Source organism: Gymnodraco acuticeps, unplaced genomic scaffold (assembly GCF_902827175.1).
Source record: "Gymnodraco acuticeps unplaced genomic scaffold, fGymAcu1.1, whole genome shotgun sequence".
NCBI classification, from domain to species: Eukaryota; Metazoa; Chordata; class Actinopteri; order Perciformes; family Bathydraconidae; genus Gymnodraco; species Gymnodraco acuticeps.
Window position 1 is genome coordinate 829,290 of NW_022989917.1, and position 14,706 is coordinate 843,995.

Sequence of the window (14,706 nt, forward strand, 5' to 3'; positions counted from 1 at the left end):
ATTGCCTTAAAACAGATACTTCAGACCGATTATAAAATTGTGTCTATGAGAAAAATGTAATCTGACTCCATAAATCACATAATTGTTTGACTAAAAAACTACACTTCCACTAACAATAAATGAAGTTCCCCTTTAAACACAGCCCCGGTCTTCTGACGGGGTCTATCTATGTACTGGCTGGAAAATGTTGTGCCAGTCTCTGTCGCTCTGTCACTGTTCTCCCGCTAACAGTCACTCTCTAGTTCTGCTGGGTTCTTGTTGACTTCTTCACTGGTTTGAGACAAGCGACCCTATCGGACACCTCCCTTTGTAGCCAGACTGTCACCACAGCAGAATCGAGTTTCTGTTTTTAGGTCTCAACAGCTCCACGTCAGGTGTATCGCCGCCCCTTGAACTGCAGTCGGTGTAAACAGGAGGATTTGGTATGGATCCTCCGTCTTGGGCGAGTACTAGGTTTCCGTCTTCATATTTTTGGGTGGAAACCCCATCGTCTTGACCTCACTAGCTGTGTGGACACAATAGTTTTCTGTGTGGGGGAACAACATCACTCGTAATCTCTTTCCTTCTCATAATTACAAAAATAGTCTGCTAAATGTTCTATTCTGTGGATGCTTTATGTGTAAATGCAAATGCTACTCTCGATTCTGTTTTTACATTAAACATTAAACCTCTCCCTTCTGTGGTGACATATATGGCTCAATGTAGCTGGATTTCAAAATACCCTTGTGCTGAAGATGCATCACCTGGTGGTCTGGCCCTCTGAGCTTCCTCATTGTTGTGGTTGATACCAGGGTGTCAGTGGCATTTGGGTCATGTTTGGCAATGCTGTTCGTCTTTGACATCCCTGAGACCCCCTGCTTCTGTCGTAATCATGGAAACCTCCCCCAGGGTAACTACATGGAGGGCCATTGTTTGGTGCATGTTGCCTTAGTAGTTGCGGGCAATCTCTGGTCCAATGGCCCATTTGGTTGCAATGGTAACATCCCTCAAACCGTAAACGTCTTCTGCCTGTGCCTCCTTGGAAACCTCCTGGTTGTTGGTTCTGCATCTGATTCTCTGGCACTATCTGAGATTTAACTGTTTGAGGTGTCTGCTCTGCATTCTCTGGTTCTTCCTGAGCTTGAATTGTTGGAGGTGTCTGCCCTGCCTTCTCTGGAAGTTTCCCCTCCCTTCTCCTTGTCTTGTTCCTACAAGCTACGGTGTCTTGTTTTTTTCTGCTATGTCTTCCCTCACTGGCAGGTCTGCTACTCGGACCACATTTATGCTGTGTGCCAATAGGCTGGCATATTCCAGATGGAGTATCAGACTTGTAACTCTTATAAATCTTTCTTCATCTTCACTCCAGATAGTTCTTTTAATTGGAAAGGTTAAAGCATCTGATCAGATTATTACCCTTTCCTTGATATCTGCGGTTGAGCCTGGCTCTGCGTCTAGTCTCAATTTAGTTTCTTTTGGTGACATGTTCTCTAACTATTCGAATGAATATTATTAAGTTATCAAAGATTGAAACACTAATCCTCCGACTAGCACCTTCGTTCCTGATAAATAATATCCTATGTCATCCGAACTTAACTTTAAATCTGGGTAGGTTTTTTTTTTTTTTTTTTTTTAGAATATATATATATTTTTTTTTATGATTTAAGTTTTTTTTTTTTTTTTTTTGTAAAATATTAATAAATTAAAAGATAACATTTTTTTGAAATTTTAAAATAAAAATTGTACAGTGTATCGTTTTTGACTTTGAGATAAGAAAATCGAAGTCTTGTGAAAATCTAAATCTACTGTGTACAGTGCATACTGAAATGTATGGAACTATGTAAATGTCATAATTTGTGTTAGATTTAATCAATTGGTGTTTGAATATTCTACAGTCTAGTTTGAAAGTCTATGATGTAAAGTTTCTCATATGTTAATTAGAAACCACTTTGTAATTCTGTCCCGGCGAATGTGTTCATCAATAACACTCAAAATTAAGCTTCAAAATGTTATAATATCTTTGTAATAATTCTGTATTACCAGCAGAGTGCGCTGTTGTAATTTCCAGCTTAATCCACTAGGGATAGCTGTTGCAAAACTGACCTCTTTTTAACAAGAAGAAGCTTATTTCCTTAAAAATGGGAAGAAAATGTGAATATGGTTAAACAACACAGCACATAACCGCCAAAACACACTTGCAAACAAGAATATCTCAAATAAACCGCCAATACACACTTGCAAACAAGAATATCTCAAATAAACCGCCAATACACACTTGCAAACAAGAATATCTCAAATAAACCGCCAATACGCACTTGCAAACAACAATATTTTCAAAACCAGACTCCTACAAATACCAAACTTCCCACGGTAAGATAACCTGTCTATTTTATAGTTCCAACTTCTGCCAATAAATATGATTTGTCCTTCTCAATATGGAGTGCCTAGCCTCATGTGAGTGGGACTGTGTGTCAAAACAAACAGAGTACTTTCAATTAGCATTTCACGAAATGGCGACTGCCGTGTGGCTTATTTTCAGCATGAGGACAAGACAAGATGGCAACTGATTTTCCAACCTTTGACCTGAAGAACAAAGGGATTTGAAAACACCTCGTGGCTCTCAGAGGGGAGTTTAAATAATGGCGGGGTGTAATCTTGTCAAGAAAATTGAACACAAAACAACACTGCAGTTTAAAATAACATTTCTATCTAGTTTACTATGAAAAAAATGGGCTTTATCTTATTGATATCATCACTTAAAGTTAGGAACCCTTACGCATAAGCTATAAACCTATCTACGTATTATTTGACTTTATAGTCCACTATTGGTCAACTGCTGCCATTTCGACACGCTAGGTGGGAGTATTATGGTAACTTATCAGCGACTATTAAATGACCGTCGTCAATTTAACGTAATGCTGTTGTAACTCCACATCTCGTATTCCACCCGCAATATCTTGGTTGAAACTAGAACAGTTATGACCACTGATAAAGCTTACACCTTAATCAAGCCTTTCCTCAAAAGGACTTTTTTAAAACAGTTCTCAACTGTTTTCGACTAGCACTGTCTTCAGTTACTCAACCCTAAGTTGATTCGCTATGCCTTGTTTGTTTTCAATTACTTGATCCCTAATCAATTCGCTATGTCCCACAGATCTTAACAATAATCGTTAAATGGACTTATATATCCTTACGTCATAGGCTAATTTAACTACTGACGTAACCAGAGACACCTACATGAAAACACAACAAGACACCTACCCAAAGTACAATGGCCTCACACATTTATATTTTAAAATACTACACACACACAAATTAATAGCATGCAGGGTTAGATATAAGAAAAAAAGAAATTGGAACTCACCCTGATTGTGAAAATGCAACGCCATGTGTTATGGAATTCTTATTGTTATAAATTTGGTTGTTTAACATTAAATACACAGCTATTTTCAGGATCCGCTGGCCTCCGTCCAACACAAACCTATTTTGTACTGCATAAACTATGAAGAATTTGATTTAACAGGTTTCCTCTTACCAAGTATTCGAGCTCGTTGTGTCGAACGGAAGCCGCGTCTCCGGAAAACAGCTGGTTGTGTAGTCTCTTCTGTCCAACGAGAATCACGTCGCGGAGCACCAATTGTTAACTGTGATGGTTATTCTCGCGTCCAGGAAAGAGAAGCTTAAAAAGGAGACTAAATGGAGTCTCTGAGATGTTTTCAAATTGGTACTTTAATTAATAAAAGGCGCGGTAAAGTCACAAACAGGATATTGTCCGACAGAAAAGCAGCTGTCTCTGGCCCTCGCTAGCAGAGAAAAGAGGCCGAACCGCTCAGGTGCTGCTCTTATATAGCTTCTGTAGGCTCCTCCCTGCGGGTCGGCCCTCCACATCTTAATGTCCGTTGTTACGTTAAACAGAGGATTCAGGCTTTGTACATTCAATATATACTTAAACACGACTCTTCTCCTCATATTGTCTTTCATCACTTTTCCTTTAACACATTCTAAACGTTGTAGTTAATATTCTAGAAAATACTTCACGGCTGGTTTGGTTTCTGGTCATTCCGGATGTTGTCACATCTTACCCACGTCTGTAAACAATAACTTTATTCAAAGAAACTATACCTTCATTTAATATTCAGCAATAATAATACTTCTATAGTTGCAGTGTTAAAATCAGTAGGTTTCGGTGTGCATCACTCCATGTCATTTCGCTACTAAATTAACCTCTATAAGAAATGGTAAACTAGCCACATGCTAACCGGAGATGACGGATTTTCAGAATAAAAGCTTAACTGGTTGTGCACAATAATTTTCTGGTTTTTCAGTATAAAACAGCATTTAAACTGAAGGTACATTTAAGGTACTTTATGCCATCAAAACATTGATTTTAATTTCTAACAGAAGTAGCCGGCCCACTTCTGCCCTGTTCACTTGCTGCGGAGATCCTTCTGTCCTGACAGCATGTGAAGAGAGGCCGAACTCAGGAATCGACAGAACATATACCAGAAGACAGAAGGAAGGGGTGAGGTCAGCTGGTCATCTTTTCAGGTCCTCTCATTGGCAGACGCAAAATATGCTTTGTCACAATGACCCAGCGCTGGCCAGCAGAAAACCCAACAGGCCTATTTTACAACAAAACACATCTTATCACCCAAGTCATGTGTTTCTTTATGAAAGCCATACTTGTTAGGAATAAAACAGTCACTATCCCATGACATCCTCAGAACTAGCTCACCAACAACGCCTAACTGTCTTCATACCCCCCCAATCATCTCTGAACTTTTATTCACCCGAAGTAAGCTCACCCTTAGTCTAAAAGGACCATTGTCTCTCTTAACTGTGTGACTAAATTCTCAAGGCCTGCAGGATGCGCATAATTAACTTAAGAAGAATTTAGCCACTATATCTAATGGTTAACCAAGAAAAACACTCAAAAGGGTAATCTTTTCACTCAAAACAGAACTCACAAGTAATTCTGCATTTTACCCCTCAAAAATAGCCTAAAGCACCCTTTTGATGAAAAGGGTAAAAGTGAAAGAAAAAGACTATTGCGCTAATCTACTTTAAAGAAAAAGGGAACATTGTTTCAGGAATCTATAAAAAACCTCAATATATTTAAGAGGAAAAATGTATTTTGTTCCTTCAACTATTAATACACAGGAATGTATATACCCACACATATATTTAGGGATAACATGATGCAATACACCTCTTATATATTGGTGAGATTAAAATGAATATACCAAAAAATATGCTGCATCACATCTTCTGCATAATACTCTTCATAAACTTCCGCAAAGCTGAAAGCCATCTGCAAGCTCAAGCAGCCTGTCCTCCTACAAAAAACGACCATATAGGTCGATTGTTCAGCAGCTAAATACGACCCAGAGTCACGTTTTAAAGTGTAGCACCTCTAGTGGTCGTGTAAGAAACAACATGCTCCCGTTCATTGCAAACGCTCCGGAGGGTCGTTTATTCACAAATAACCCTCTCTGGAAAATCCTAAATTGTGGAATAGTTTGGCCATTAAAATGCTTTTTTATTAGATTTCTAGCGAGAAGTGTATATTGTACTTTTATAATCTACGTCCAGTGGATGTGTAGGATCTATAGTTTGATAGATATACGAAGATGATTTGAGGTCTCGCCAGGAGAACGTGTACTGTGTACTGCAGCTTCCATGTAAAGTTAGCGTGCCATGGGTGAAAACAGTATTTCCGGTCTCGAAGTTTTCATAATAAAACCGGAAGTATTCCCCACACTGTCAAGGGATTACACAGTGATATCTCCATTACTCATCCACTAAAAAACATCAGTTTATCCTTGTTAATTACACAATATTGATTGGTTTAAATTGTGTACAATGCTTTTGTGTTTTTAACCTTCGATTCAGAGAAACAAATTGTTTTTTCGGAGTTTAGACACTACAGAGTTTCCGAAGACACTACACTACCCAGAATCCCCAGCTATCGTTTGGGACTACAACATCCGCCTTGCTTTACAAACCCCGTGATTAGCCCTCAAGCTCTGTGATTGGATGTTGGAGTGGCAGTGCGACAAGGTTACGCCGAGTGTCAAACAGCTCTTTGAAATGGAATGGAACCACGCAAGACTATCCAAAACTGGACTTGGACGGGTCCAGCCCAGCCCTCCCCCCCCCCAGAATTACACATGCTGGCTATTGTGTGTTGCGCAACATGTTCTATGGCACGTCTCTACTGGGAATTGTAGTTTTAAAAGACGTTTTCTTATTTCCCACAATTAGAAGTTGCCAGTATTAAACTGTATACATCCCTGGAGGTTTAGGGGATACGAAACACATTGGTGTTATCAAATTTAAAACATATAATTAATACATGGGTGAAAATTGCTTGTGTCCATAATGGGCAGCATTAATATACCCACATGACAGCTAAGGTCAGAAGAGCTTTATTTAACAGCTGGTCTTATGTCTGTGACCCCTCCTGTTGTTAATTGATAAGCCTGAAACATGCACTTGTCAAGTTTCAGATGCACATTTAGCAAATATGGCAGTAGCCATCGATCATCTTAAGATAAGATACTTTATTGATCCCAAGTTGGGAAATGTTTTTGTTACAGCAGCATGTACTACTTTGTTCTACTCCACTACAATTCAGAGGTTAACCTGGTATTTTTACTCTACTACATTTATTTTTGTTACTTTGCAGATTCTGATTAATGATGTGAAATATAAACAACCCTTAAATCAGACTTTAGTTACACCTGAGTAAAATTCAGCCTTATCAGTTTGTCTGTTTTGCACATCCTCCTGTTAATATCTTTGGACGTCCTGCACTAAACTGTTTTATTGTAGAGATCACTACAGTATCTTCTTGATATTTTCTATTCTATATTTCTATCATTGACTCCTATTTTGTATGTAGGCTACTCTTAATATTTAAATGTTTTCATCAAATATAACTTATTCAACAACTAAATTCAATAACGTGCTTTAACCACTAGGAGGTGCGGTTTAAAAAAACAGTGGTCTAGTTAATAAAACATAATAATATCAAACATAATATGACTATTCACTTTATTGTGAAATTAAAACAGAACGGTAAAGGAAAATACAGTTTCAGTCTTATGCATTGTACCATGAACTTGTATAGACCTGTAACAGTCAACTGCATGAGGAGTTGGAAAGGTAGTTCAGAAAATCAGTAATATCTTTAAAAACAAAAAAAAAGTCCCTTTCTATCAGCTGTGCACCGTTATGGTGTAAATACAGACTATCTACTAATTGGATCAAATATAAAAGTCAGCCGAATTAGTGTTGATACTGCAAGGAGACGTATTGTGTGAAAATAAATGGAATATGTTGTTTAATTGTTGATATATTTATGGTCCACGTCACGTATTCAGTTTTGGCGGCATCTCTTCCAGTTTGTCAAAAGGTCTTCTGATCAGGGCTCTATAAATACATATCTACAGCAGATATGTAATATTTAATGCAGCCGAACCGTGTATTACAATGCCGTTATGTGATGACTTTCAAAGAGAAAAGCAAGAACACTCGGAATAAAGTATTATTTTATCTTTTAAAAATGTTTTCCAATTTCATATCACATAAACACCATATCCCGACGTGCATTGCGGCGTGATTTTAGCCTATCAAAACCTCTGAAAAAATAAATGTGTCTCTCAGAATCGAAAGAGAAAAACCTATGGGAAAAACACAAAAGCATTGTACACAATTTAAACCAATTAATGTCGTATAATTAACTAGGATAAACTGATGTTTTTTAGTGGATGAATACTGCAGATATCACTGTTAAATCATTTGATCATTGGTTTTATTATGAAAACGTCGAGACCGGAAATACTGTTTTCAACCCGTAACTTTACATGGAAGCTTGCCGCATATACACGTTCTCCTGACGAAACCTCAAATCATCTTCGTAATATCTATCAAACTATAGATCCTACATATCGACTGGACGTGGATTCTAAAAGTACAATATATACTTCTCGCTAGAAATCTAATCATAAAGCGTTTTAATGGCCAAACTATCCTACAATTTAGGATTTTACAGAGAGGGTTATTTGTGAATAAACAACCCTCTGTAACGTTTGCATTCAACGGGAGCACTAGAGGCCGACAACTTTAAAACGTAATTATAGGTCGTATTAAGCGCTTGAACAAACAACATATTTGGTCGTAATAAGGGCTTGAACAATTGACCCATTTGGTCGTATGAGTTGGAGGACTTGTTGAGCTCAAGGGCTGTGAGGACCTGAAAGCATGGCAACAGAGCATCATCAACCACTTGTACTGGGCAGTGGTTTCCTCCACGCAAGACAACGCGGAACTGATTGTGGATAAATGGAAGTCAGTGGAGCGGCATGTCCTAAACCTCCACAGGGGCCATGGTGGAAAGTTCCCCACATGTGCGCACAAGAGACTACAAGGCAGGGCTCAGAAGAAGAAGTGGATCAAACCAAGTGAGTTTAGAGTCAATACTCCTTTTTCTGATATGGCGGCAGACGTGACATTTAAAATTACGTCTGTTGCGTCAGCAACGGATGACTGTAATTTTAACCGTCATCCACCTCCAAAAGGAGTATGGAATGTATACAGTGTATGCATACTGAGTGATTAAAAACCCAGGACATACCCAGCAACAACAATGTACTGACTGTCTTATGGTTGGGTACATAATCCAAAAAGTTACATCTGAGCAACAAACATTAGAATTGATAATCCATAATGTCAAGCACTGCCATTGAAATTTGTTGATGATTGATCTGTTGATTGCAGGTTCACTATCAGCTGTCAAACTGGAGAAACTGGTGACAGACAAGATGCTGTGCAAGGACATCGGCAAGCTCTCTGCCGTACACCAGACGTCCAAGGTGGAGGGCTTTCACAGACTCATCATTCAGTTTGCACCAAAGTCTTACGTGTACTCCTACACTGGCATGCTGTGCAGGTTGGTCTTTTCAGCATATCATTCGAAGGCTTGTACTGTACCAGCTAAAGACTTGTTTCAGTTACTTGGGAATAGGCGTCTTTGTACCGTGCTGAACCAGGTCCCCGTGCTGTATAAAAGCTTGCGACGTTACGTCACATCTCCCATAGTGTGTCAAAATGGAGGAAGGAACTGTGATGAAGTTGTCAACTCCAAGACACACATTGTCAGGACTAAAATAAAACACTAAATCACTTTCTGAATCAATATCAAGTTGAATAGAGCTGTTCATGTATAGACGTGGAATAATTACAAAAGAGAGATATTTATTTTCACATTTTTAAAACCGTTTCTTTGTTTATGTTAACAGAACCCTTCTTGCCGGACTGCATTACAACGAGAATGCCAGCAGACATACTGCAACTACGAAGGCGGGAGAACAGAGGTTCAAAATCCGCTACCCCAAGTACAAGGCTGGAGGTCATGTTGTGAAGAAGATCCTAGTAGAGGCAACATTCAGTGAGTTTGAAATTAAATTACTCAAAATAATATTGTCCAGATTGGTAATGTACCGGTACTAATGATTTAGTAACTAATTCAGTTCAAAACCCCAATTGAAAGAATGATCTCGGCTTGATGACAGACACCATTTATTATTAGAGAACATTATAAAGTGCAAGTTTTGTATTCTGTTGCAGGCTATGTGGATGATCTCATGAGAGAGGTGGTCGACCTCTGCAAGAAACCCAGCGCAGACAGGCCTGTACAGCTGGAGGAGCCTCCCACTCTGTCCTCGGCAATGGAGAAGCCTGACAAAGCAGAGGCCATCAAGGCACATGTCAGTCGTTTCAAGACCAAATAGTCTGTCACTGTGCAGCTTCAACTGTGGAACTGTATTAAACATTCACTTCAGAACTGTATTGTCACTGTCCTTCTTCATAACCGTGATAGTCCATGGATGGAAACTGTCGACGAATTCGGTTCACTGCACAAGAGGGCAGTGGCACTCTTATGTCGCGTCCTAGGTAACCCCAGCAAAGTCTCACCAGCTGGCGGTAGGCTGTGTATCGGTGGCGTCTGCAAGATAAAACATTATAGCATTGATATGACGACAGCTACTGTCAAGAGACTACTACAAATGAAGGACAATTGATGATAATAGGTCAACTTCAAAGTTACATTTTCTTATACTCAGATCATAAAAGACTAATATTCAAACGTATAAAGTTGCAAAAGTTGTCATGACACTATATAAACTGATACATTTATATACTAGTAATAGACTTTATTGTAAATAGTGTTTGTAAGGCTTACTCATTGCCCTCTTGCTGGAGATGGCCATAATGTTGCCTGTATCCATAGTATGCTATACGCAGCACCCAGATGTCTAGACAGCCAGATCGTAAGCCGGGGTGGTCGATTATGCAGCTGTGGATACCATCCTCCTCCATGGTCCTGGTGACAGCGGGGATTTCCCGACAGCACACACTCGGCTACAGTGTCCATGTTGTTACAGTTGTCGCACTGACTCCTAAAACATATAAAACAGATGTAACATTATGATTAGCAGGAATGCCAGGATGTTTCAGTGTTGTCAGGTTGCGACATTTTGCAAGGTCACTGGATTTTATCATTTTAACTTGGAACTGTATATTGTTGAATTTTATGCAGAAGATCCAATAAAGTTAGACTATGTGCGCATGAAAATAATTTCTTGTTCTCGCCCCCTGATTATCTGATAGGTGGAATTATTCCCATAAGCTGCAGATAAGCAGAAAAACAGGGCTGGTCACCCTGGCGTATGTTTTAATTCAATGACCAGAAAGTTCTAATTCTAGTTTAATAATACTCGAGCACAGGGATCACCAACTACATTTGTCCAAGGGCCAAAATGTATCCAATAGACACTATCGCGGGCCAGCGATTTTCATATAGTCCACAATGCTAGTGGAGCACGCTCAGGTACTCCGGACCTTTAATTTATTATCTGAAACGACGTAATAACTTTTAAAACTTGTTCCAGTCACTTGCCCCAGGCATTCAGCAGCAGCAGGCCATTCACTTTGATTTGATCGTTATGAAATGTCATAATTTCGACAATAAAGAAATGCTACATAAACGTTATCTTGCACATTTTATCCAACCATCTCCGTTTCTAACTTTCAATGTATTTTAAAAGAGATCTCTCTCTCATCTGCGTGCGGGGGCGGGGCCTCAGACACGCTGCATCTCTCTCTCGCTCACAGACATGCTGCAGCGCTGTGACGCCAAATGTAACGCCAGCTGAATAGTTAGCCTACTTGATTTTTATATTCTGCGTAACGCGTTACATATATTCCGTTACAACCAGTCTATGGTTAACCCAGCCCTGCTTCTAGGCTACTGTCCCGCAGCTCCTGCCTCTCTGTTGGACTCCGTCGCAGCGGGGCTACTGCTGTGGTGCGAAGCGCACAAAGCAGACTCTTCACAACGAAGGATCACTTCTTCTTCAAGGCAGGGAAGGTTTCGCAGTACGCAGTCTACTGTCCCGCAGCTGCCGGCTCTCTGTTGGACTCCGGTACTGCACCTTACTCACAACGTTGTAAAAAAAAAAAATGGGTGGGAGGCGAACGCAGTAACCACTCAGCCAACGCCACAGTCACCCCCGTCGTGCGGGCCCGATGAGAATGTCTGGCGGGCCGGATGTGGCCCGCGGGCCGCCAGTTGGTGGTCACTGTGAAGTAAAAACTTCTTTGCAGCAATGTTGAGCGCATCATCAAATGAGGGAAACTGGATTCGCCTGTCAATACACTGATATTTATTGAGAGACAGACAATTACATACGGCCGGGAGATCATCCTAGTTTCACACTGTCCTTGTGCTCCACCAAGGTAATCTCTGAACCCAAAAGACACAAAACATCTAACCAACACGAGGAGAGGCGGGCTCCCAGAAAGCCCGCGTATAATCAATAGCCGATGCGAGACAATGGTCTGCTTGTCTCAAAGAGATGCTGCCAGGTCAACCCCCCACGGACATAGGAGAAGCGTTTGACCTGTGACCTCAACATCACAGAGGAGTCTCTGACTGACTACAAGCAGATGTTTGCAGTATCACAGATTCTATAAAACAATAAGAAACTCTATAAACAGATCAGATGAAAATATTCTCTTACAGATTCACTCTTTTTATCAATCTATTGATAACCAATTAACATTAGTCTAAGAATATTTCAGTCAATACTTAAAAAATCAATAAGCGTCTTCAGAGTTGGGTGGGCTCAGATACATTCATTACATTAAAAATAGAACAAGATTGAACACAGTCAATCATAATAAAAATCATCTCTCTTCAGTGCTTGGCATTTTTGTCAAAAGGCACAATAATAAACACATGAAATACAACAATATTATAGCAAAATATATGTTTCAAAAATAAGATATTTTATCACTCAGTTAATCTCATTCATCAAACACAAATTCTAAATCATCTTACATCTCAAAGATTTACTTTAAGGCAATTACTTATTAAAACACAATTAGAATTTAGGATTATAAGAAATCCAATTGAGGTATTAAATCAGAATCATGAGAGATCCAGCTAAGGTTCCTAGTTAAGGTATAAATTCACAGTGATGAATCGATCAATCTGTCATCTGTAAAGTTACAGTGTCCTCAATCTTTAACATTACTTTACGTTTACTTCATTACGCTTTATTCAAGAGTAAGGCATGATAACATAATTACATTACTTCAACTATCAATCATTATGTCATTTCAAAATCTGAAGGGAAAACTAAACAATTCTCAAAATGTTTAACAATCTGAAGAATCAAACATTTTATTGTATAACGACCTGAAAAGGAAAAAATCAAAACATCTGTTCTTTATTCAGAGCATCAACTGTAATCAATATCAAAACATCTGTTCTTTATTCAGAGCATCAACTGTAATCAATATCAAAACATCTGTTTTACCTGGTAATGATTAAGGATAGTAACATTGTCTGTTATAATATTAGAAATATCTTATTGTCCAATACCTTATAAATCTGAAAATATCAATTAATTAATTAGTTTAGTGTGAAAGTGTAATCTGATAAAATATATTTATCACCACTATTTAACACATATCTGTTCATTGGGAATACAAAAACAATCATTAATTGTACATCTGTAATCATCTGGTCATTCAATTCAAATGTTATCTTTGTACGAGAGCTAGAAGACATGTTTTCCTCCTCTCTTTATGACACAGAATGTCTGGTGTGTAAAGGCATCCTGATACTGTAGATTAGCACTGAGGTGCTGATTGGCTCAAAACTCTTCTTCATCAGAGCGCCATAACTCAATTATCTGTAGATTAGCACTGAGGTGCTGATTGGCTCAAAACTCTTCTTCATCAGAGCGCCATATCTCAATCCCCCCCAATTGCTCTGCTTTTGTGGCTCAATTCAGTGAGCGCTTTATGATCTCCCAGTGAAACAGAGGCTCATCTGCCTGCATTCCTTCTGCTATCTGCTTGAGAGCAGTGCACCTGCCTATTCCAAGTGGCACATCCAGATGCCCCCCCCGTGATGGGAGAGGTTATGAAAACATCTGCTCCTCCAATGAAACATGGAAACCTTGTATGAAGCCTCTGAAGCCATCGCTCGTCCTGCGAGCGAAAATGAAGAAGCATCCCATCTCATCAGAAAGTTGAAGATTAGAATCCTCTCATCTCGAACGACCTCCTTGCCCGTGGATAAGTTGCTCTCTGCAGCCGCAGAGTGTGATCCTCTCTCTCTGACCCTTGGCCTTCAGAGCTGTCCTAGTTATTGGGTTAACACTTGATAGGGATGTTTTCCTGAGTGCAGACAACTCAAGGTAATGGATTAGCACATTATCATTCAATTACAAAAATAGGATAGGCCCCCTCAGAATGATTTGGGAGCCTTCCTGAGACATGCACATTATAAATGTAAGGTTTGTGTTAGTCATTTAACATGCAAGAATCATATACTCATCAGTCCAAAGCAGAGAAATTTTATTTTAAGTTAAATGTGAGCTAGTCCCTGTGGAATAACCCTTTCTCAATGATTATAAATGTTATATTAATTCACCATTTACCGTTTGATCAAGGATTAGTTTATCAGAAGTACATTTCCTCTTCCATAAAACATAGGTTTGAGAAATGAATGTTCCAATATGAAATAAATTGCTCAATTTCTCAATATAATTTGACTCTTCCCCTCTTTTCTTACATATTGTCACATATGAAATAATAACTTAGGAGTCTATTTAAGCATGGTATTGTCTATATAAGCTATTCATCGAGAAAACTCAGAGTGAGTATGCAACTCGCAAATATCTCTCCTCCTTCCTATCCCTCTTTACTCACTTTCCCATCTCTTTCTCTCTTATTTCTGTTAGATATGAAGGAAAAACATACAAGTCCATGTAAGCATCTGAGTTACCACCGTTACCAAACGGTGTGCCGCGGCACACTGGTGTGCCGTGAGGCAAATCCGGGTGTGCCGTGGGATTTTGTGACAACCATACATTATTTTTTCAATATACAACTACACAAAAATAATCATTTATTTTTCAATTTACTATATCAGTACTTTGTAGGTTTATGTACGTAATCTGCGCGACTTGCGCGTCCACATCTCCACGTGCAGTGCTGCATAAACATGGCTGAGTCAGCGATAACTATCGAGGGGTGGAGGTATGCCCATTATTTTTATATCACGCAGTCTATTCTTCTTCTCTGTCTTCCGGTTGTTGCCTGTATTAAATGACAAATACACACTACCGCCATGGATTTGATATGAACGAG